This window comes from Neovison vison, chromosome 1 (assembly GCF_020171115.1).
Source record: "Neovison vison isolate M4711 chromosome 1, ASM_NN_V1, whole genome shotgun sequence".
Taxonomy (NCBI): domain Eukaryota; kingdom Metazoa; phylum Chordata; class Mammalia; order Carnivora; family Mustelidae; genus Neogale; species Neogale vison.
Window position 1 is genome coordinate 120,897,329 of NC_058091.1, and position 22,749 is coordinate 120,920,077.

A 22,749-nucleotide genomic window follows, 5' to 3' on the forward strand; every position below is an offset into this window, starting at 1 on the left:
TTATAAGAATAGTCGGTTCATGCCTTATTCTCAGGTATTAGAAGATAAATGTTGACTTTTTCAGCTGTAATGGGGTTAGGGGAATTTTGCTATTGGAAGTCATGTTTCTTTTTATCATGAACATTATTTCATGGAGTCTTTGTATTGTTTTGATATGAAATGAGATGAGGTCTGAATTATTCTGAAGAATTAAATGGTGTTTATTTTACATAGTTTGAGTTGTGCAGATAAACCCAAAGACTACAGGTGGATTACCAGCTCTATTTAGGAAATGTGCACTCTGACTAAAAAACTTTGTCCATTGGAACATTTCTGAAGTTTGGCTAATGGACTTAAAGAAGAGTGGTGTGTAATATTTTACACACAGGCTTCCTATTCTGGAATGGATGAGACATACTTATCTTAATGAACCTCAGTAAATATTTTTTATTCTGAAATACTGGTGCTGCATTAATGCAGGGAATGGATAACTAAGAGTTTGGGTTTCCTTGTGAGTCAACAGCAGTTGGAAAGAACAGAACTGCTACCAGAATAAAGAGGTAAATGAAGAAGAGTGTTTTCAGACCCTGGGTGAATTGCAGAAAGCTTTGACCATGAGCACATTTCCAGGATCTATGTATGGCTTCTCAGTACTTCTAGTCCAATTGTAAGGGTGGATGGAACCTACAGGAAACAGAAGGAAGTCAGACTGTTGAGGACTTAGACCATAATGAATAAAGGTTTGTTGGCTCCTGAAGTAGAAAACACTGACCTGTTGTGTTTCTGGGAGAGATGAGAAGACACGGAATTGGAAGTGGAAGAAGGAAGTCACAGATCTCAATTCCTGTCTGTGACCAAAAATAGGAAAAGAACTGGAGTCCCTTTGCATATTTTTCTATCTTGTCATGTAGATGTGTCATTTGTATTAATTATCTATTTTCCTTTCCCCTTCTTACCAGTGTGATTTTGTGCAAAGTTGTCCATGGTATAATTTCAAATATAATTTCTATGTAATAGAATAGTCAAATGATTGTGGCTGGATTTAAGGAATAAGGAATAAAAATAACTGATTCAATGCCTGAGACTGCCTGTTTGTTCCATTTTGGGAAAAGAGTGAGAACTTTTTCACTTTTAAGTGTAGCCCTGTAGATGAGTGAAAATGTGGAGTTGTTGTGTTTTTATATGGAAGTTCCAATGTGAGTAAATGGTTTATGTGGAAGTTGCGGAACTAGAAGTGTGAAATATGCCCCTTACCAATTCATTATCTTTTTTTTTTCAAAAGGATCATGCTGCAATAACGTGCCTTCTCTATACAAATAGGATGTTTCAACTCTATGAAATGAATGGTATTATTCTTTTTCTTATTTATTCAATTTTTATTCTTTTTTAATTTATTTATTTTCAGAAAAACAGTATTCATTATTTTTTTTCACCACACCCAGTGCTTCATGCAAGCCGTGCCCTCTATAATACCCACCACCTGGTACCCCAACCTCCCACCCCCCCGCCACTTCAAACCCCTCAGATTGTTTTTCAGAGTCCATAGTCTCTCATGATTCACCTCCCCTTCCAATTTACCCAAATTCCCTTCTCCTCTCTAAGACCCATTGTCCTCCATGATATTTGTTATGCTCCACAAATAAGTGAAACCATATGATAATTGACTCTCTCTGCTTGACTTATTTCACTCAGCATAATCTCTTCCAGTCCCGTCCATGTTGCTACAAAAGTTGGGTATTCATCCTTTCTGATGGAGGCATAATACTCCATAGTGTATATGGACCACATCTTCCTTATCCATTCTTCTGTTGAAGGGCATCTTGGTTCTTTCCATAGTTTGGTGACCGTGGCCATTGCTGCTATAAACATTGGGGTACAGATGGCCCTTCTTTTCACGACATCTGTGTCTTTGGGGTAAATACCCAGGAGTGCAATTGCAGGGTCATAGGGAAGCTCTATTTTTAATTTCTTGAGGCATCTCCACACTGTTCTCCAACGAGGCTGCACCAACTTGCATTCCCACCAACAGTGGAAGAGGGTTCCCCTTTCTCCACATCCTCTCCAATACATGTTGTTTCCTGTTTTGTTAATTTTGGCCATTCTAACTGGTGTAAGGTGATATCTCAATGTGGTTTTAATTTGAATCTCCCTGAGGGCTAATGATGATGAACATTTTCTCATGTGTCTGATAGCCATTTGTATTTCTTGATTGGAGAAGTGTCTGTTCATATCTTCTGCCCATTTTTTGAGGCAAGATATATTCAGGGCACTAAATGAGAAGAACATGAAGCCAAGAATACTTTATCCAGCAAGACTGACATTCAAAATGGATGGAGATATAAAAGAGGAAAAATCCCAAGAGTAGCATTGAACAGAAATATAGAGACAGTCTACAGAAAGAAAGACTTCAAAGGTAACTCGATGTCAATAAAAACGTATCTATCAATAATCACTCTCAATGTGAATGGCCTAAATGCACACATAAAACGGCACAGGGTTGCAGATTGGATAAAATGACAGGACCCATCCATATGTTGTCTACAAGAGACCCATTTTGAACCTAAAGATACACGCAGACTGAAAGTGAAGGGACGGAGCAGCATCTTTCATGCCAATGGGCCTCAAAAGAAGGCTGGGGTAGCGATTCTCATATCAGATAAATTGGACTTCAAACTAAAGACTGTAGTCAGAGATACAGAAGGACACTACATAATCCTTAAAGGGACTATCCACCAAGATGATCTAACAATTGTAAATATCTATGCTCCCAATATGGGAGCAGCCAATTACTTAAGAAAACTGTTAATCAAGATAAAGAGTCATATTGATATGAATACACTAATAGTAGGAGATCTTAACATGCCTCTTTCAGAATTAGACAGATCATCGAAGCAGAAAATCAATAAAGAAACAAGAGCATTGAATGACACATTGGACCAGATGGACCTCATAGATATATACAGAACATTCCACCCTAAGAAAACAGAATACTCATTCTTCTCAACTGCACACGGAACCTTCTCCAGAATAGACCACATACTGGGGCCCAAATAAGGACTCAACTGATACCAAAAGACTGAGATTATTCCCTGCATGTTTTCAGATCACAATGCTTTGAAACTGGAGCTCAATCACAAGGAAAATTTCAGAAGGAACTCAAACACCTGGAAACTAAAGGCCACCTTGCTTAAGAATGCTTGGATCAACCAGGAGATCAAAGAAGAACTGAAAAAATTCAAGGAAACCAATGAGAATGAAGACACTTCAGTCCAAAACCTGTGGGATACGGCAAAGGCGGTCCTAAGGGGAAAATACATAGCCATCCAAGCCTCCCTCAAAAAAACTGAAAAATCTAGAACATATCAGCTGTCTCATTGTCTTTTGATTCAAAAAGCACCAAACAGAAATTCTGGAGCTGAACTCAGTAAATGAGATTAAGAATTCATTAGAAACATTGGAAATAGAGCAGATCAGGTGGAAGGGAGAATACATGATCTGAAAGGTGGAATCTAGAAATGATTCAGGTAGAAGTGAAGAGAACAAAGGTTTATTATTATTTTTTTAACGTAAAGAAACCCTGGGGTGCCTGGCTGGTTCACATAGTGGAGCATCCGACTCTTGATCTTTGGGTTGTGACCCAAAGCCCTACATCACATGTAGAGAATACTTAAAAGGAAAACAAGCTTATAAAATGAAGAAATACTGCAAGAGCTACCAGTCTCCATTAGGAGAGCCAGTTAAGAATAGTGGGTATACCAAAAGGAGAAGAGAAGGAGAAGAGGGGCAGAGCTGTTATTACAAAAGTGTTGTCTGAGAACTTCCCAATTCTGGGGAAAGAACTGGACATAGAAGTCTGTGAAGTTAATAGATTACCTTATTTCCCAATACAAAAATATCATCTCCACGACACTGTTTGATGACACTGTCAAATGTCAAAGATAAAGAAGGAATCTTGAAAGTATAAAAGAAAGTATATAAAAATGAGCCCCCATAGGTGAGATCATCAGCTGGTTTCTCAGCAGAAACTCTGTAGGCTCGGAGAGAGTGGAATAAAATACTCATAGCATTAACAAATTAATATTGCCAGACAAGATATCTGTATCCAGGATTTATCTTTCATACGTGAAGGAGAAATAAAGACTTTCCCAGACAAAGAAAACTTGAGGGAAATCCCCACCACTAGGCCTGCCTCAAGACATATTGAGCAGAACTTTAATACTGTAATAAAATGATGAAGGTACAGAGACTCTGAGTAACCTGGCAGACAGAGTCAGAAACTGTAACCTTATTTTAGAATAGAGCATTAAGCACTTAATGATAACAGCAATGGCTAAAGTAATTAAAAATAGATAGATTTACTACATTTGGTAACAAACCTATACCAGAAAAGAATTTGTGGCAGCTAAAATGTAAAAGGGGAGGAGGAAAATGAGAACAGCTATGTAGGCAAATGAAGAAAAGTTGCCAAAAGCAGGAAAAGCACCATTTAACCTATGAGACAGTTTATACAAAACTCATGGTAAGACAAAACAATATATAGAACAGAGAGAACCTTAAAAAGGGGAAAACTGAGGGAATCATCATGGAAAACCAGCAAGTGATAAAAGTAGAAAGGAACACAAAGAAGAGGAAAGAATAAAGATACAAAACAACCAGAAAAGATAAAATGACAATAGTAAGTACTTACTTATCAATAATCACTTAAACATAAGTAGGTTGACTTTACCAATCAAAGACAGAGGGTGCATTGATAAATTAAAAAAAAAAAATAGAACCAAGTATGTCATGGTTTCAGAAGGGTCATTTTAGCTATAAGGACAAATGTAGGTTTATCATGAAGGAATGGATGTGGATAACCCAAATGAATGTGACCAAAATAAAGAAGGTGTAGCCATGTATATATCAGACAAGATAGACTTCAAGCCAAAAAGAAGATATAACGATTATAAAAACATGTGCCCTCAAAACCTGAGTATTGAAATACATTAAACAAATACAGATCTTAAGGGTGAGATAGACAATAATCCAATAACAGCAGGGGACCTCAGTACCCGACAGTCCACAGTGGATTTATTATACAGATGCAGAATCATCAAGGAAACAGAACATAACCACACTTCAGAAAAAAATGACATTTATAGAACATTCTGTCCAGCTGCAGAGGAATGCATATTCTTCTCATGTGTACCTTGAACGTTCTCCAGGATAGATGGAACACAGAAATCTTAACAAAATTAAGAATTTTGAAACTGTATCAGCCAAATTCTCTACATTGGTATGAAAGTAAAAATGAACAAGAGGAAACTGAGTAGACCTAAAAATATGTGGGAAAGAGATGACAAAGTTTTAAACAGCTGAAGATAGACACCTGGTTTTTGGACTAGTCTTGAAAGCATATGCAGAACTATATTGTATTAGTTGCATTATTCCCTTAGATGCACGTCACATTTTATTTCCTACTAAGGACATTTTCACATCACTTAACTTCATGCATGATCAATCATTTACTTTGCTTTTTTACCCCTACTCTCTGTTTACCCACGGATTATAGGAACCTAATGGGGAGTGGAAAGAAACATTTGTCTCAGAATTATCTGACATACCTCATCATTCCAGGTCCTAAATGGGGTGCCTTATTTTCCAGAGAAATATAGTGCGCCAGATTGTTTCAAGTCCCACCGTCTCAAGGTTTCCAGAAACACCTCATCCTCCTCTCATACATTCACCTCCTTCCCCAAACAAGTAGTGGCTGTCTGTTTTCCTCCAGAGGGCAATGCAGCATTGGGAAGGATAGGCAGCCTTCTCACTGGGCCTTTGTTATAATGATGACGCTTTCTTTGCCTCAAAACCCATATCTCAGACAAGGGCTTACTGGGCATCGGATGCTCAACTAGTCTGAGTTTGGTAACACAATCAATAGGTCAAAGAGGAAATCAAAAGGGAAATAAATAATGGTCTCAAACAAGTGAAAATGAAAATATAATATATCAAATTTTGTAGGTTGCAGTAAAAACAGTTCAGAGAGAAAGTTTAGAGCAACATAAAATTAGGAAGATCTCAAATAAACAATCTACCTTTACACTTCAACAAACTAGAAAAAGAGGAACAAATTAAGCCCAAAGTTAACAAAAAGAAAGAAATAATAAAAATCAGAGCAGAAGTAAATGAAATAGAGACCAGAAAAACAATAGAAAGGATCAATGAAATTAAAAGCTGGTTCTAGAAGATGATGAACACAAACTGGCAAAAAGTTAGCTAGTCTAAGAAAAGAAAAGAGACATAGTACTGTGCGGTGACTAATATAATATAATAAAAAAAAGAAGAAATAAAAGAGGATTATTACAATGGATAGGACAGGAATATATAGTATCATGAAAGACTATGAATAATTGCATACTAACAAATTATATATCTAAAGGAAATGGGTATATTCTTAGAAACACATAACTGACCAAGACTGACTTAGGAAGATGTAGACAAACTGCACAGACCAGTCTAGTCATCTGAGAGGCACAGGTGGAGGTTAAAGTGCAGGAAGACAGGCTTGTAGAGGAGGCACAGACACCAGAGAGCCTGGGGTTGAGGATCACGTGGGGCCTACACACCCCCAAAATGCAACTGTCATACACAAGGAGCTCTCCTTATGGCCATTCTCTGCCCACTCATAGGCAGATTAGCTCTGACCTGGCTGAGTTCCAAGAGCCCCCTCAACTTGCCTCTGTATTCATTGTGGAGCCCTGGGCACCAGGAGCTTTGGAACAGTTACAGTGTGATTCCAGAAAAATGGCGTCCCCACTCCACCACTATCCCTGCCAGAAATACAGCTGTCCCTATGGTTCTGCCTATTTGTCTCTTCCCCCAGAGCCCAGCTGGTGGAGGATGTGTCCTGGAACAATGTCCCTGCTATGAAGGGGCAGGTCTTTCAACTACCATCTGACTGAATAGGACAAATACTGACTCTGTTTTCACACCAGTGTGAGGAACCCCAGCCCTCAGGACACTTATCCAGGCCCCGCTTCTCCTAGCATCCTGCACAGTCCCCATGGAGATTTTCTGAATGGCAAAGTGCACTCCAAAGTCCCTGTTATTGAAGAACTTGTTAGAAGACAAAGAATCATTGAAGTCATGCTGTGCTTGGAAGCTGTCCTTATGTTCTTCCTGATCTTAGTCCTGTGAACTCCCTGCAATTAACACTTATCTGATTTATTCAGGGCACCATGTGCTCCCTGACCAGCCTGCCAATGTGCCTGGCCTTCCACTAGCCATGAACACAGGATGCTCCTTACCTGATCTCACCAACCTGCACTTCCCACTGGCACTTCCCATCCCCCAGGGGCCTGCCAATACCATGTGCCCCTCAGCTGCCTGAGGTTGCCCAAGGACCCAGCTGACACCCAAGAGCAGCTGCCCAAAAAGTTTTTGACAACAATGACACATGCCTTGTCCTGCATCACTCAGGGTGTCTCCCAGATATCAGCACATTGTCCACTGACCAGAGGCTGCCTCCATACCAATACAGCCCCCCAAATTTGGTTCTGCCCACCCAGCCACCTACCCCCAAAACCTCTATAACATCTAGCAATATCCTCTCAGGCCTGCTCAAAGCTTCTTCAGGAGGGCAGCCCCTGGGCAGCCCACCACACTGTGGGACACTATACCCACCCAGCTCAATGGGCATGAGCAAGCATTTTACCATCAGCCAGTGAAGGACTTCAGCCTGGGAACCCTGTTTCTTCACAGCGTGCTCTGTGATGTTCATCTGGTCCAGTGTGTCATTTAAGGACTTTATTTCCTTTTTTATCTTTTGCTTGGATGATCTGTCCATTTCAGCGAGAGAAGTGCTAAAGTCCCCTACTATTATTGTATTATTGTTGATGTGTTTCTTTGATTTTATTATTAATTGGTTTATATAGTTGGCTGCTCCCACGTTAGGGGCATAGATATTTAAAATTCTTAGATCTTCTTGTTGGACAGACCCTTTGAGTATGATATAGTGTCCTTCCTCATCTCTTATTATAGTCTTCGGCTTAAAATCTATTTTATCTGATATGAGGATTGCCACCCCTGCTTTCTTCTGATGTCCATTAGCATGGTAAATTGTTTTCCACCCCCTCACTTTAAATCTGGAGATGTCTTCGGGTCTAAAATGAGTTTCTTGTAGGCAACATATAGATGGGTTTTGTTTTTTTTATCCATTCTGATACCCTGTGTCTTTTGGTTGGGGCATTTAGCCCATTAACATTCAGGGTAACTATTGAGAGATATGAATTTAGTGCCATTGTATTGCCTGTAAGGTGACTGTTACTTTATATTGTCTCTGTTCCCTTCTGATCTACTACTTTTAGGCTCTCTCTTTGCTTAGAGGACCCCTTTCAATATTTCCTATAGAGCTGAATTGGTGTTTGCAAATTCTTTCAGTTTTTGTTTGTCTTTTTTATCTCTCCTTCTATTTTCAATGATAGCCTAGCTGTATGTAGTATTCTTGGCTGCATGTTTTTCTCGTTTAGTGCTCTGAGTATATCATGCCAGTTCTTTCTGGCCTGCCAGGTCTCTGTGGATAAGTCTGCTGTCAATCTAATGTTTTTACCATTGTATGTTACAGATTTCTTTTCCCAAGCTGCTTTTAGGATTTTCTCTTTGTCACTAAGACTTGTAAATTTTACTATTAGGTGATGAGGTATGGACCTATTCTTGTTGATTTTGAGGGGGGTTTTCTGCAATTCCTGGATTTTGATGCTTGTCCCCTTTGCCACATTAGGGAAATTCTCTCCAATAATTCTCTCCAATATACCTTCGGCTCCCCTCTCTCTTTCTTCTTCTGGAATCCCAATTATTCTAATGTTTCGTCTTATGGTGTCACTTATCTCTCGAATTCTCCCCTCATGGTCCAGTAGCTGTTTGTCCCTCTTTTGCTCAGTTTCTTTATTCTCTGTCATTTGGTCTTCTATATCACTATTTTTTTTCTTCTGCCTCCCTTTTTCTAGCAGTAAGAGCCTCCATTTTTTATTGCACCTCATTAATAGCTTTTTTGATTTCAACTTGGTTAGATTTTAGTTCTTTTATTTCTCCAGAAAGGGCTTTTATATCTCTGGAGAGGGTTTCTCTAATATCTTCCATACCTTTTTTGAGCCCAGCTAGAACCTTAGGAATCGTCATTCTGAACTCTAGATCTGACATATTACCAATGTCTGTATTGATTAGGTCCCTAGCCTTCGGTACTGTCTCTTGTTCTTTTGTGTGTGTGTGGTTAATTTTTCTGCCTTGTCATTTTATCCAGATAAGAGTATATGAAGGAGCAAGTAAAATACTAAAAGTGTGGCAAAGACCCCAGGAAAATATGCATTAACCAAATCAGAAGAGACCCCAAATCACTGGGGGGGGGTGGGGAGACAGGGGATAAAAAGAGGTTCAGAAAAAAAAAAGAAACAATAAAAAAAAGAATGCAAATAAAGAAAAAATATAAAAAAGAGAGAAATATATGTATATATTAGATAAAATAGTTATAAAACATTAAAAAAGAAAAGGGTAAAAGTTTAAAAAAATAGCAGCAGAAGAAAAAATATTGAAAAAAAATTGAATTAACTGCAGGACTAAAGAATCATGGGGAGAAAGCCATGAGTTCCGTGCTTTGCTTTCTCCTCCTCTGGAATTCCGCTGCTCTCCTTGGTATTGAACCTGCATTCCTTGGTAGGTGAACTTGGTCCTGGCTGGAATTCTTGTTGATCTTCTGGGGGAGGGGCCTGTTGTAGTGATTCTCAAGTGTCTTTGCCTGAGAAAGAATTGCACCTCCCTTACCAGGGGCCAGGCTGAGTAATCTGCTCACGTTTTCTTTCGAGAGCTTTTGTTCCCTGAATGCTTTCCATAGAGTTCTGGAGGATGGGAATGAAAATGGCGGCCTCCCAGTCTCTGGCCCCAAGGAGCCAAGGGCTCCAGGCCCCACTCCTCAGTGTTCCCTCAGAGAATAGTGCCCAATCACTCCTGTCTCCCTAGCCTCTGACCACACTCTGAGCTCACCCAGCCTGCGACTGGTTCAAGGTAACCCCAAGCTGAGAGCTCACTCCTCGGCTCTGTCTCTGTAGCTGGCTTCCCTGTTCTAATACCTGCAAGCTCAGCAACACTCAGACACCCCCAATTCCTCTGTGATGCTACTGGACCTGGGGCCACGCTGACCCCACGTGGGCTTCACCCCGGTTTAGCCTCTGGAGTGATGTCCCTCAATGGAGCAGACTTTTAAATGTCCTGATTTAGTGCTCCATTGCTCTGCCACTTGCGGGGAGCCGGCCACTCCCCCCAAGTTCTATCTTCCTGTCGCTTTGTATTCTCTTCTCCGCCAGTCCTACCTTTCAGAAAGTGGTTGATTATCTGTTTCTAGAATTGCTGTTCTTCTTCTGTTCGATCTCCCATTGGATTTGTAGGTGTTTGCAATGTTTAGATAGCTACCTAGCTGATCTCCTGCTACCTGATGTAGTCTCAGTCTGCTACTTCTCCATCTTGACTCCTCCCAAAATATACCATTCTTTTATGATAAAAGTTTTAATTGATAGGATAGAGAAGGAACATACCTCTACATAATAAAGGCCACCTACAGGAATCCCACAGCAAACATCCTACTCAATGAAGAAAAATTGAAAGCATTTCCTCTAAGAACAGGAACATAAAAAGGAAGGACACTCTCACCACCTCTATTCAATATAGTAGCAGAAGTCCTAGCTAGAGCAATTAGGCAAGAGAAAGAAACAAAAGCCTTCCACATCAGGAAGGAAGAAGTGAAAATGTCACTCTTTGCAAATATCATCTTACATACAGAAAAATCTGAAGAGTCAATAAAAAAACCTGTTGAAAGTAATCAATGATTCCATAAAGTGACATATTACAAAATGATTTACAAAAATTAGTGGCATCCTTGTACGCTAACGCTGAAGCATCAGAAAATGAAGACAGCATCAAAAGTAACAAAATAGGAATATAAGAAACCAGGGAAGTGAAGGACCTGTACAATGAAAACTGCAAGACTTTCCTGAAAGAAGTTGAAGACACAAACAAATGGAAACACATACCATGTTTATGATTTGAAGAATTAATACTGTTGAAATGACCATATTACACAAAGCCATTACAGAGTCAATGTGATCTCAATCAAAATACCAAAGGTGTTTTTATAGAAATAGAAGAAATCATTCTGAAATTTGTGTGGAAGCATAGGAGACTCCAAATAGCCAAAGCAATCCTGCAAAAAGAGAACAAAGCTGGAGGTAGAACATTTCCTCATTTCAAACCATACTTCAAAGCCATGGTAACAGAATCCAATGTGGTAATGGCACAAAAAGCAACATAGGCACCAATAGAACAGAATAGAGAGCCCAGAATTAAATCCCAAAACATGTGGTCAACCAATAAAAGGTAAGGAAGCCAAGAACACCCAATTAAAAGGATAGTCCCTTCAAGAAATGGTGCTGAGGACACCGGAGAAACACAAGCAGAACAACGAACTCTTTGGATCATCTACTCCTTTCAGAGTATTTTTTCAATGTGCAGCTAATAAATAGGCACAGACATACAGATTATAAAAAGAAACTCAAGCAACATGTTAAGAGAGTTAAGTTCAAAGCTTTCTAATAGAAGTTCCCTTTTTTATAGTAGAAGTTCAAATATGATTTCTGTCTCCCCTCCTGCCTGTCTGATCTCTGGAGCACTCCTATTGCTGGTGCTTCCAATCCGATGCCCTCTGTTTAGAGCTCAGCTGAGCTTGGGGTGCACCTGACTCCTGCAGGATTTGGCCACACATCCAAATGACCCTTGACAGGTGCTCTCCTATTGTTGAGTTTCTTTCACTCAGATTTGAAATGAGGAAAGACTCTCCTCTGAGAATTAGAGTAAACTATTTTTTTAATTGAAATAAAGTACATAACGTTCAGAGTGAAATGGCACCTAGTGAAGGTCAGCAGAGAGCAGGATCCTGGCCTCATGGTTTCAGCCTATAGTCCAGCCTCTGCAGAGAAGTTTCTCTGACAGAGACTCTGACACAGGCTGACTCCAATCAGCTTCTCAGGGTTGGTCAGGGTCTCCCTTGCTTTTTCTGTCCCAGGCCTCTCTCCCGTAATGCTTTCAAGGTAAGAGGCCAATGTGCCAGTTCTCCAGGCCTTTTCCCATAACTTGGCACTCACATCCCTCCCACCAGGATTTGCCCATTTCAGCCTTGACCTTGGATGGGCCTGACCTACATGGGACTGAGAGAGTGGATACATTCTTCCAGGTCACACTTGCTCTCTACAAATGATTCACTGACATTGCAGGGATTGAGGAATGTGATTGAGACACTCTGGGCATTTCTGTGAATATGTACTGAGTGAATCTTTCACTGTTGGACCAAAATACATAGTGTCCTTTATTTTCATACCTTTACTCTCAATGTGCTCTGAAGAATTAAACCGTGACACATAAATGGATGTGCAACAGGTTCAAATATCTCAAATATCTTTCCTGCTGCCTGTCGATTGCTTTTAAAAATTACAGTCTCAAAAAAAAATTACAGTCCCATTAATCGGAGGTAGGTTAATCATAAATGGAATTATTATAAATTGCTCAATAATACTTGAAAGCATCCCCAGGGGCTTTAAATAATTATCTTCACTCAGAATAATAGTGAGTTCTTCAACAGAAGGTATTTCATTAAAGAGTAATTCATCTTTTGTTTTAAGAAGAAAATTCTTGTTTTCCTTCTCAGTTTATTAGACATCTTCTCCCCCTGAAAGCAGGGTAGGAAGTCATATACAAGAGGAAGATGATGAGAATGAGGAGGCGCTTGAACTACCGGAATCTGTTTCACTGTCCAAGTCCGAATCCGAGTCTGAAGTGTCTAGAGAGTCTGTGGTCCCCGCCAGCTCTATAGTGCCCAGGGGCGGTGACACAGTTCCCTCCATGGGGAGGTCCTGGCCTTGACTGTGGAGGGAATTCAGGTGGCTGCTCCTTGGCAGGCTGAACCTCCGTGGCCTGTCTGGTGTCTGGGGACACCTCATGCGACTGCAGTGAAGGCCGTGACCCTGGGACAGGTATACAGCCCGAGACTGCACTGCCTGACCTTGGCCATCTCCCAGTCCTGTGCCATTAAATTTCAGAGTTTCCCGCTGAGCCGTGGTGGCCTCAACTACTTCCATGGTGTCGTGCCAGAGGGCCTTCAGACAGGCTCACAGCTTGCTAGGAAAAAGATAAAACTGTGTGGGTTGTAACCGCAACTGCACCAGATTTCCTGTGTTTCTAGGGTAATTGGGGGGGACCTGCCAAGAGACACGCCCCTGCCGCTTACATAGGGGCACTTCCGGACGAGTCTACTCTGCACTTGCTTTTCTTTTAATTTCTTATTTTTTCATTGCTAATTAATGAGTATAATAAAATTTCTCCAAGTGTGTATAAGAATGTCTTTTTCCGGGGCGCCTGGGTGGCTCAGTGGGTTAAGCCGCTGCCTTCGGCTCAGGTCATGATCTCAGGGTCCTGGGATTGAGTCCCGCATCGGGCTCTCTGCTCAGCAGGGAGCCTGTTTCCCTCTCTCTCTCTCTGCCTGCCTCTCCATCTACTTGTAATTTCTCTCTGTCAAATAAATAAATAAAATCTTTAAAAAAAAAAAAAAAGAATGTCTTTTTCCTTATGTGTAGAGTTCTTTGCCTTTATATGCTCAGGGCTTTGGTGGGGGTATTGCCTCCTCACTTTCCTTGGATCTCAGATATTAGAAATAGAGTGGATTGCCTACTCAGACAGTGCTGGGACAGGTGTCCACTGTCACATGCACTGTGCAGCTGACCTCAGGGTGGACATCAACATGCTCCAATGCTTGGGAGTTCCTTAAGGTATTCTCAGGGCACCTTTGTTTTGATACTTCGGTTATGGGATGACAATCTCTTGAGAGGGGCTGTGCTCACCAGAGAGGCAGATGTGTGGGCTCAGAGGATGGTGAACATTCCCGCTGTACCCTTTGACATCTCATAGCAGGCTGCCAGGGCAAAACTAAGCCCCCAGCTAGAGTAATGCTGGTTAGAGGAGGAAGGAAAATTTTGAAAGGCCAAAAGAATACTATGACTCTGCGTGTGTGTGTGTGTGTGTGTGTTGTCATATTCCACATCTTTTCAGGTAGCAAACAAGCAAAAAAACTTTACCCCGCAGTAGAAGATAATCCAGTGAACCCTTCATCTTAACAGTGTCAAAATAAATGAAGGTCTCTGCAAGCCAGAAAGAGTGGCATGATATATGCAAAGTGCTGAAAGGCAAAAGAAGTACAACCAAGTAGAATGTACTTGACAAGACTATCATTCCGATTTGAAAGAGAGATCAACATCTTCCTAGAGAAACAAAAGCTAAAGAAGTTTATCACCACCAAAACAGTCTCACAATAAATGTGAAACTGACCTTTAAAAATGGAAAATGAGAGGTGCCTGGGTGGATCAGTGAGTTAAAGCATCTGCCTTTGGTTTATTCATGGTCACGCGGTCCTGGGATCAAGCCTCACATCAGGCTCTCTGCTCCACAAGGAGCCTGCTTTCACCTCTCTTTCTCTCTCTCTCTCTCTCTGCCTGCCTCTCTGCCTACCTGTGACCACTGTCTGTCAAATAAATAGAAATAAATAAATAAATAAATAAATAATGAAATGGAAAATGAGCGGCCAGAAATTGTATAAGTAAGTTATGAGTAAGAAGATGTAAAATACAAAAAAAAGTCAATATGATAGCATGTATATAATATATGGAAGAGGTGAGGAAAAAAGAAGAGAAGTTTTTTTTTTTTTTTTAAAGAATGTATTTATTTTTAAAAGTTTTTATTTATGGGGCACCTGGTGGCTCAGTGGGTTGAGCCTCTGCCTTCGTTTCTGGTCATGATCCCAGGGTCCTGGGATCAAGCCCCACATCGGGCTCTCTGCTCAGTGGGGAGCCTGCTTCCCTCTTTCTCTCTTTGTGCCTGCCTCTCTGCCTACTTGTAATCTCTGTCTGTCAAATAAATAAATAAAAATCTTTTTAATAAAGTTATTTATTTATTTATTTATTTGACCAGGAGAGAAAGAGAGAGAGTACAAGAAAGGGGAGCAGGAGGCAGAGGGAGAGAGAAAAGCAGGCTGCTGAGCAGGGAGCTGGATGTAGGGCTCAGTCCCAGGACGCTGGGATCAGACCTGAGCTGAAGACAGACACTTAGGCAACTGAGCCACCCAGGGATGTGTAAAGAATGTGTTTAACTAAAGTGACTGTCCAATTAATATACACCACTATAATGCAGGATATTATATAAGAACTTCAGGATAATGGCAAACCTAAAACCTAAACTGGATACACAAAATTCAAAAAAAAGAGAAAGCCAAAGAACACTACAGAAACTTGTCAATCACAAAGAAATAGTGGAAGATAAGGAGACAGGAACAGGAAACTACAAACAATCAGACAACAAGAATCAAAATTTCAATAAGGGGGGGACAAGATGGCGGGGAAGTAGGAGGAGGCGCCTCTTCAACCTGTACCCTAAAGTGAGCTGATTACCTATCAAAGAACTCCGATCACCCATGAAATTAGCCTGAGATCAAAATTATACATGTCTGGATCTCTACAGGGGCAGAAGAAACCAGTGGGTAGGTAAAGTGGTGTGGGAATGGCATTCTGATATCGGAAGATAAACAAAAGGGGGAGGGAGCCACCAGAGGTGATTGGTTGGAAAGTAATACCCCAATATAAGCGAGAGTGCCCTGCATCTGGGGACCAGCATTAACTTCGAGACTGGTTGAAAGCACTCCAAAAGAGCAAAGGATCGTGGGGAGGAAACTGTGGGAATCGGGGCGGCTAGGGACAGGGGCTTAAGTCCCTGGTCCCAGGACAGCCTCCCCTGGTACTGAGCCAGAGAGAGTGAGGCAGAGAAACCAGGTCTTGGTCCCTAAGCCGCCAGTGCACCTGAGAATGCGTGGGGTCCGGCTCCTGTGAGGGGATGGGAGCCACACTGGATGGCAGAACGCGTGAGCCCTGCTATAGAGCCTGAGCTGCATGCACCCCTCATTCTCCCCTGAGAGAGGTACAAAGGCCCAGCCGGCGCCCTTTGATATGTGCCATTGTTTCAGAGCCTAAGCATGTGCACCAAACTCTCCTCCCAGAGAGGTACGCGAAGGCCCAGACTGGTGCTTTTGGACCTGCGCCCCGTTCTCAGAGCTTGAGACCTGCGCATGACCCACAGCATCCCCTGAAAGAGGTGCGTGCAAGCCAGGTGCTCTTAGACCCAGAAAGACCAGGCACTCCCAGCCTGGGCCAGCGGGAAAATCTCAGTGTGCGATCGCTGCTTGGAACCTCTCTGGTGGTCTGGAGCTGCCCAGACAGCTGCCACTGCCGTGGGTTTGGGTACAAGCAAAAGACCCTGCATCCCCAGGGACCACGACTCGGAACCTGCTCTGCCAGGGGCCAAGGGGGAAATTATTTGGGCTCTGCAGCCAGGCTGAGGCTTCTCTCTGAGAGGGAGGTGAGGGTGCATTTTGTTTTCCTCTAAAACTGCAAAAACCATCAAAAGTGCTCAAGGTGAGAGAATTAAAAAAGTGAACAAACATAAAAACCTCCAGAGAACAAAAGCCTGAAGAAAAACAGTTTCCTCAGAGCACACCCCCTTGAGGGGGGCGGGAGGACTTAACTCAGGGAACATCATTGACTGAAAACCCACGTGGCAGGCCCCTCCCCCAGAAAACAAACCAGGAAAGAAAAAAAAAAAAAAAAAGGATGGCAAGAGAACAACGACCACTACTTCATAGGAAAACTTTTATTGTTTACTCGTTCCCACTACTCTGGTTTATTTTTTTTTTTAATATAGATAATTTTTTAACCTATTTACCATCACAGTGAGCTGTCCAGTACATCAAATTCCATAATAACCTTCTAACCTGAACTTTTTGATACAAGTTTTTCTTTTGCATTCTATTTCTTTAATTTCTTTTTTTAATTTTAGTTTAGTCTAGTTTATTCCTTTTTACTTTTATTTCCTAATATTCATATAGAGTTAAACTTCAAAGTAATCCCCTTTTCCCAATCAATACTACCCCTATAGGTAAACCAATTTTTAATCCCCCTTTATCTTAGGAAAGTTGAGTCCTTTAACAAAGATATCAAGATACGTACAGGAAGAATCAAAACAACCTTCCTCGCCCACACTGAGAATTTATAACCACTCTCCCATCTTTTTCTTCAACCAGTGTTTGTTTTTGTGTTTGTCTTGATAGTGTATAAATCTTACACTTGGGCTTCTTTTTGATGAGGTTCTTTCTTTATTGGAATATATATATTTTTTTCTCTTGTCATATACTTATATCAGTATTTTTGTTTGTCTGTTTTTGTTTGTCTACTTCAAAATCTTACCTTGGGGCCCATTTGGGCTGAACCTTCTCTTCGTCTTCCCTTTTTTTCCTGTCTCTCTCTCTTTTTTTCTTTTTCTTTTTCTTTTCTTTTGTCTCTCGTTTGGGTGGGAAATCCTGATTGCTCGTAAGTGTTCCAGGGTGCACCTTGACTGCACCATGTCCAATACATCAGCAACATCTGTTCAGTCATCTCTCACCAAAATGACTAGGAGGAGGAATGCCCAACAGAAGAAAAATACAGAGGATGGGCCTTCTGCAACAGAGCTAATGGCTATCAACATAGACAATATGTCAGAAAGAGAATTCAGGCTAACAATTATGCAGGCAATAGCTAGGTTGGAGAAAGCCATGGATGACCAAACGGAATTGATTAGGGCCAAGTTGAAAACGATGAGAGATGAAGTTCACAATGTTAGGGCAGAGCTTAAAGCTACCAGGGGTGAGGTTCACAATGCTCTCAATGAGTTCCAGTCTCACTTAAATTTTCTCAAGCCTAGGGTAACTGAGACAGAAGATAGAATTAGTGATCTGGAGGACAAACCGATAGAGAGAAAGGATTAGGAGGAAGCCTGGAACAAACAGCTTAGAAACCACGAAAACAGAATCAGGAAAATAAATGATGCCATGAAACGTTCCATTGTCAGAATTATTGGAATCCCTGAAGGAGAGGAGAAAGAAAGAACTCTAGAAGATATAGTGGAACAAGATCTTCATGAAAATTTTCTGAATCTCGCAAATGGAACCAGCGTTCAAGTACTAGAGGCTGAATGGTCTCCACCAAGATTATACACTCCAAAAAAACATCACAACACCTGATAGTCGAATTGAGGAATCATAATTATAGGTATAATCTCTTGAAAGCCGCTAGGACAAGAGGCTCCTTACTTACAGAGGAAAGCCCATCAGAATAATCAGACCTGTCCACAGAGACCTGGCAAACCAGAAAGGGCTGGCAAGATATATTCAAGGCACTAAATGAGAAGAACATGCAGCCAAAAATACTTTATCCAGCAAGACTGACATTCAAAATGGATGAAGAGATAACGATTTTCCAAGACCAGCAAGGCTTAAAAGACTATGCAACCACCAAGCCGATACTGCAGGAAATATTAAGGGGGGTTCTATAAAAGAGGAAAAATCTTAAGAATAGTATTGAACAGAAATATAGAGACAATCTACAGAAAGAAAGACTTCAAAGTTAACACGATCTCAATAAAAACGTATCTATCAATAATCACTTTCAATGTGAATGGCCTAAATGCGCTCATAAAAGGGCACAGGGTTGCAGATTGGATAAAATGACAGGATCCATGCATATGTTGTCTGCAAAAGACCCATTTTGAACCTAAAGATACACCCAGACTGAAAATGAAGGGATGGAGAAGCATCTTTCATGCCAATGGGCCTCAAAAGAAGGCTGGGGTAGCGATTCTCATATCAAAAAATTAGATTTTAAACTAAAGACTGTAGTCAGAGATACAGAAGGACACTACATAATCCTTAAAGGGACTATCCACCAAGATGATCTAACAATTGTAAATATCTATGCCCCCAATATGGGAGCAGCCAATTACATAAGAAAACTGTTAATCAAGATAAAGAGTCATATTTATATGAATATATTAATAGTAGGAGATCTTAACACGCCACTCTCAGTAATAGACAGATCATCCAAGCATAAAATCCATAAAGAAACAAGAGCATTGAATGACACATTAGACCAGAGGGACCTCATAGATATATACAGAACATTCCACCCTAAAAGAGCAGAATACTCATTCTTCTCAAGTACACATGGAACTTTCTCAAGAATAGAACACACCCTGGTTCACAAATCAGGACTCAACCAATACCAAAAGACTGAGATTTTTCCCTGCACGTTCTCAGATCACAATGCTTTGAAACTGGAGCTCAATCACAAGGAAAAGTTCAGAAGGAACTCAAACACCTGGATGCTAAAGACCACCTTGCTTAAGAATGCTTGGATACCCCAATGTTTATAGCAGCAATGGCCACAGTCGCCAAACTATGGAAAGAACCAAGATGCCCTTCAACGGATGAATGGATAAGGAAGATGTGGTCCATATACACTATGGAGTATTATGCCTCCATCAGAAAGGATGAATACCCAACTTTTGTAGCAACATGGACGGGACTGGAAGAGATTATGCTGAGTGAAATAAGTCAAGCAGAGAGAGTCAATTATCATATGGTTTCACTTATTTGTGGAGCATAACAAATAGCATGGAGGACAAGGGGCGTTAGAGAGGAGTAGGGAATTTGGGTAAATTGGAAGGGGAGGTGAACCATGAGAGACTATGGACTCTGAAAAACAATCTGAGGGGTTTGAAGTGGCGGGGGGTTGGGAGGTTGGGGTACCAGGTGGTGGGTATTGTAGAGGGCACGGCTTGCATGGAGCACTGGGTGTGGTGAAAAAATAATGAATACTGTTTTTCTGAAAATAAATAAATTGGAAAAAAAAACTGGACAGCTATATGTAGAAGCATGAAACTCGACCATTCTCTTACACCATACACAAAGATAAACTCAAAATGGATAAAAGACCTCAGTGTGAGACAGGAATCCATCAGAAACCTAGAGGGGAATATAGGCTGTAATCTCTTCGATATCAGCCACAGCAACTTCTTTCAAGATATGTCTCCAAAGGGAAAGGAAACAAAAGTGAAAATGAACTTTTGGGACTTCATCAAAATCAAAAGCTTCTGCACAGCAAAGGAAACAGTCAAAAAAACAAAGAGGCAACCCACGGAATGGGAGAAGATATTTGCAAATGACAGGACAGACAAAAGGTTGATATCCTGGATCTATAAAGAACTCCTCAAACTCAACACACACAAAACAGACAATCATATCGAAAAATGGGGAGAAGATAGGAACAGACATGTCTCCAATGAAGACATTAAAAATGGCTATCAGAAACATGAAAAAATGTTCATCATCACTAGCCATCAGGGAGATTCAAGTTAAAACCACATTGAGATACCACCTTACAACAGTTAGAATGGCCAAAATTAACAAGATAGGAAACAACATGTGTTGGAAAGGATGTGGAGAAATGGAAACCCTCATACACTGCTGGTGGGAACGCAAGTAGGTGCAGTCACTTTGGAAAACAGTGTGGAGATTCCTCAAGAAATTAAAAAAAAAGCTTCCCTATGACCCTGCCATTGCACTACTGGGTATTTACCCCAAAGATCAGATGTAGTGAAAAAAGGGCCATATGTACCTCAATGTTTATAGTAGCAATGGCCACAGTCGCCAAACTGTGGAAAGAACCAAGATGCCCTTCAACAGATGAATGGATAAAGAAGATGTGGTCCATATACATTATGGAGTATTATGCCTCCATCAGAAAGGATGAATACCCAACTTTTGTAGCAACATGGACGAGACTGGAAGAGGTTATGCTGAGTGAAATAAGTCAAACAGAGAGAGTCAATTATCATATGGTTTCACTTATTTGTGGAGCATAACAAATAGCATGAAGGACAATGGGAGATGGAGAGGAGAAGGGAGTTGGGGGAAATTGGAAGGGAGGTGAACCATGAGAGACAATGGACTCTGAGAAACAACCTGAGGGTTTAGAAGGGGTGGAGGGTGGGAGGTTGGGGGAACCAGTTGGTGGGTATTATAAAGGGCACGAATTGCATGGAGCACTGGGTGTGGTGCAAAAACAATGAATACTGTTATGCTGAAAAAAAAATAAATAAATTTAAAATTTTAAAAAAAAGAAGAGGTAGTTATACATTTAAAAAAATAGAATATTACTCAACCATGAAAAGAATGAAATCTTGCTATGTGCAATGATGTGGATGGAACTAGAGGGTTTATTCTAATGAAATAAGTGAGAGAAAATCAAATAACATGATTTCAATCATATGTGTTATTTGAGAATCAAAACAGATAAAAATAGGGGAAGAAAGGAAAAACAAAATAAGACAAAATCAGAGAGGGAGACAAGACAAGACAAGACATAAGGGACTCTTAACTATAGGAAACAAACAGTGTTGCCGTAGGCAAGGTGGGTGGGAATATGAGGTAAGTGGGTTTTGTACATTAAGGAAGGCACTTGATGTAATGAGCACTGGGTGTCACATGCAACTAATGAGTCACTAAACTCTACCTCTAAAACTAATAATACACTACATGTGTATTAACTGATTTTATACAAAAACATAAAACTCTTGTTCTTATTAAAGGGCACGGCTTGCATGGAGCACTGGGTGTGGTGAAAAAATAATGAATAATGTTTTTCTGAAAATAAATAAATTGAAAAAAAAACTAAATAAAAATAGATATAAATGTTTGTTAAAATCCACTAGTGAAGCCATTTCACTATGAGGTTTTTGGTAATGAAGAAGTCAAACTCTCTCTCTTCGCAGATGACATGATTCTTTATATGGAAAACCCAAAAGACTCCAGCCCCAAACTACTAGAACTCATACAGCAATTCAGCAACGTGGCAGGATACAAAGTCAATGTGCAGAAATCAGTGGCTTTCTTATACACTAACAATGAAAATACAGAAAGGGAAATTAGAGAATCGATTCCATTTACTATAGCACCAAGAACCATAACATACCTGGGAATAAACCTAACCAAAGAGGTAAAGGATCTGTACTCAAGGAACTACAGAACACTCATGAAAGAAATTGAAGAAGACACAAATAGATGGAAGACCATTCCATGCTCTTGGATCGGAAGAATAAACATTGTTCAAATGTCTATACTGCCTAGAGCAATCTATACTTTTAATACCATTCCGATCAAAATTCCACCGGCATTCTTCAAAGAGCTGGAGCAAATAATCCTAAAATTTGTATGGAATCAGAAGAGACCCCAAATCGCTAAGGAAATGTTAAAAAACAAAAATAAAGCTGGCGGCATCACGTTACCTGATTTCAAGCTTTATTACAAAGCTGTGATCACCAAGACAGCATGGTCCTGGCATAAAAACAGACACATAGACCAGTGGAACAGAGTAGAGAGCCCAGATATGGACCCTCAACTCTATGGTCAATTAATCTTCGACAAAACAGGAAAAAATATACAGTGGAAAAAAGACAGTCTCTTCAATAAATGGTGCTGGGAAAACTGGACAGCTATATGTAGAAGAATGAAACTCGACTATTCTCTTACACCGTACACAAAGATCAACTCAAAATGGATAAAAGACCTCAACGTGAGACAGGAATCCATCAGAATCCTAGAGGAGAACATAGGCAGTAATCTCTTTGATATCAGCCACAGCAACTTCTTTCAAGATATGTCTCCAAAGGCAAAGGAAACAAAAGTGAAAATAAACTTCTGGGACTTCATCAAAATCAAAAGCTTCTGCACAGCAAAGGAAACAGTCAAAAAAACAAAGAGGCAACCCACGGAATGGGAGAAGA

The 22,749-nt window shown here is 40.6% G+C and overlaps 2 pseudogenes; one reads left to right on the forward strand and one right to left on the reverse strand.

The window, feature by feature from the left end:
- Positions 1-6,591: 6,591 nt before the first annotated feature.
- Positions 6,592-7,348, forward strand: LOC122905074 (annotated as a pseudogene).
- A 4,898-nt stretch (positions 7,349-12,246) lies between these two features.
- Positions 12,247-13,133, reverse strand: LOC122905131 (annotated as a pseudogene).
- Positions 13,134-22,749: the final 9,616 nt, after the last annotated feature.